The following is a 3,440-nucleotide window of genomic DNA, read 5'->3' on the forward strand; positions in this document are numbered from 1 at the left end:
GGGGGGGGGGGGAGGGGGATAGCAAGAAAACGGGGCTAAAAATGTATTATTTCGCGCGGATTACCGTGAAAACGCGGCACGCACGCACATGCGTTTAAATCGCGCGTGCAGTCGCGCGTGGCCAAATATTTCCCGGCCGGGCGATGAAAGCTCAGTAAAATGGCCGAGTCGTTCTCGAATCTTCCCCCGGCGACAGATTTCGGCGAATGGTTCCGGCAGGACGCGAAAGACGCACCGGCATAATCCGAAGCGACGGATTACAGAGTACGATTAATGACCTGAGAATCGGCGGGCCAACTCGATCAATCATTGGTGACCGGACCGGCTGTCCAACACCGGCGCAATTAAGCTCCGGGACAATTACTGCGCTCGAGCGGCTCAATCCGCGAGTCCGAAAAGATTTCTACCCCCGGTATAAACGCAACTCAGTAATCGGGTGGCGAGCGAGATCGGACCGAGCGACTGAAATAGGACGATCGTAAAAAAACAGAATATAACTCCCCCGATCATGCCGAGATAAATAATACATTTTTTCGCGACACGGCAAGGGTAATCAATATATGATATACGCTGATTACTTCAATATTTAGGAAAGGGTTAAGAGGGATTTTATGTGTAAGAAAACAATCGGGATTCGCTTAACGTGGAAAGCTGATTAATCGTGTACGTTTGGCCGGGGCCCGCACAGAAGTGTTCTCGGATTTTCTCCTGTACAGCACAGACTCCGATCAAAATATCCAAGGTAGTCCCAAAATAGGGGAAGAGTACTAAAAATAAATATTAAGTACTAAATATCAAACACTAATACTAAATACTACACGTTAAATACACTTAGGTCCTCCGGCAAGCTTAAAGACAGTACGTGCCGTGATTACGTTACGACAAACGTGATTAGGTTTTGAAAAAAGGCCCGTTCCACCTCTTCTTAAATCATTCATATTACGCACCGGGTGTACCAGGAATCCGGGAACCCCATTCGTTATGCGGGTCGCGATAAAGCGGGGGACAAATCGAGATCCGAGGAGAGCGCGTCTCTCGTGCGCAGTATATCTCCGTGCGGACCAACTAGCCGATATGAAACAGCCAGCGAGTCCTTCGTCCCGTGGGAGGAGGAGGGAGAGGTTCGTGCACGCGCTACGCGACACTTTATAAAAGGTCGAAGCAGCTGTTCCGCTTAGTTTAATATCGACGGCACGGCCGGCGGTAGCGCGCCTTTCATCCCTGCAGGCGGTATAAATGCATGCGATACGTCGACGGATCGTGGGTACATTGGTAGCGTGCACGTAGACGGTATCTGCCGCAATGAATCTCCCATCGGGTCTCTCGCGGTGCGTACATACCGCGGAAACACCGTTACGGCGCCGCGGCACGGAAACCGGAGCGCGGAATACCGGATTCCGGGGAGCGCGCGCCGCGGGTATCCGAGCGACGCGAGTCCGTGCACCCACACACGCGCCGCTCCGAGTATCTCCGGACGATAGGAATCGCAAGGATGCAAATCCCGCGCACGTCTTTTAGAAACGACGACGATCCCGGCGGTCCCGACGATAACCGACGGCGAAAGAGAGGGCTGGCGGCAGGGAGGAAGCGAGGGAGAGAGAGAGAGAGAGCAATCGCGAGTAGTCCAAATATTTATGTTCCGCTATGCCTTTGAACGAGACCTTTTGACGCTGGCAATTCGTATTATTGCGCATCCGCTGCGGCGCTCGAAGCTCGAGCAAATTCGCCAGGTATTCCGGGATCGGCGGGCGAAAGAATGATAACGTTGCCGACTAATACGGACCTCGAAGAGATAGACGGAGAGAGAGAGAGAGAGAGAGAGAGGGACGTCGAAGAGAAACGTCCGAAGGGTGTCTTCGCGGCTTTTGAGGTCCTTCGCGATGACTCCTCGCGAGGGGGGGTGTATTTTGCGTATCTGCACTTTGCGCACGTATATACTCGAACTTTTCGCCGGGATATACAATTCTGCGTTTAAACGAAACACCGCGGGATTTTCTCCCATCCGCGTGAAAATAACGCGCGCGCGCGCGCGCACGAACATAACGAGCTGCAGGAAATTTCGCGATGCTAAATTAGATTATAAACAACGGGGAACTCTATCGATCCGGGGGTAAGTGGGAGGAGCGATGAGAGGGGAAGAAAAGGCTGGTATAAAGCTGGTATTATGTAATTCCGACTAATAACGATCCCGAAGACGACTCGCGGAGATTCAATTATCGTTCCCGTCGTCGCGCGGGCGTTAAAGCGAAAAGGAAATTATTCAATTTTATGCACTTCTCGTGTCACGGCATTGTGTCCGAAGGGCGCGTAAGAAATTCCCGTCACACCGGGGTGAGGAGAGGAGGGGGGTGGCGGTGGCACCTTATTAACGAAGGATCTCCCTCGTTCCCGGCGCCGCCGAGTTATCGGCTTATTCGTTCGAATTTATTCGCGCAGCGTAATGCATAACAGGAGGTGCTGTGTTTTATTTTACACGGGTGACGCATGGGGCCATTTGCAAATGAAGCCACCCGGGCGGAGAGAATGCACTTCGATGTATTTTTAATGAAGTCGGCCCAGACTCCCCGCGAGAGCAGCTGTGTGTGTGTGTGTGTGTGTATTGTATTACCAGCCGAGCACCCGCGCGGAGTAAAATTAAAGTTCCCGAATGGCGGATTGTTTTAATTAGTATTGCATACGCGCGCGCGCGCCCGTGCCGAAAATAACGACTATGCGCAATGAATATTAACGACGTACTTAAAAAATATGCCGGTCTATGTGCGATTATGTTAATATGCATGAGATTTTAATAACGCGGTGCGCGCGAACGTTGAAAAACGCGCGCACTTCGTGCAAAACGCTCGTGCGCGCACGCGCACGCCCGTGTAACGTTGTTTCCGATGAACTTAAAATACACACATTTCGCAAGCTAATACATTAGGACGATAAGCTTAAAACACGCTCTACCTGGGTCTCTTTCTATCTCTCTCTCTCTCTCTCTATCTCTCTCTCTCTCCCTACCTGTTTCTCTCTCGCCCCCTCGCCCGACGAGAATACTCGTAATATTCATAAAAGCGGCAAACTGGACGAGACTCGCGTCGCGAGACAGCCTCATGATTGTAAAAGCCAAGTGTCGCGCGGAATAGATACATCCATTAATAATTTTAATGTTTAACAATCCAAGTAAAAGCATTTTCACAGCGGTAATCCGACCGAGTGAACGCTGGCTCGCGCGTTTCCCTTGACGGATTGGGACCGTGGGAAGCGCAGAATGCGAAATCGGTATATGCGATTCGAGATATTTACACATCTCGGTAAAGAACCAAAAGCAAAGCGCTTTTTCGGCTTCTCCGATAAATTGCGACCATCTTCCCGATCGGGTGATATAATCCTCGTAAAAGAAAGAGGAAAAAAAATCAACTACCTGCATGGCAGGATTACGCGGGAGATAATAGGGGGGG

Source organism: Dinoponera quadriceps, unplaced genomic scaffold (genome assembly GCF_001313825.1).
Source record: "Dinoponera quadriceps isolate SergipeBrazil2010 unplaced genomic scaffold, ASM131382v1 scaffold453, whole genome shotgun sequence".
In the NCBI taxonomy this organism is placed as follows: domain Eukaryota; kingdom Metazoa; phylum Arthropoda; class Insecta; order Hymenoptera; family Formicidae; genus Dinoponera; species Dinoponera quadriceps.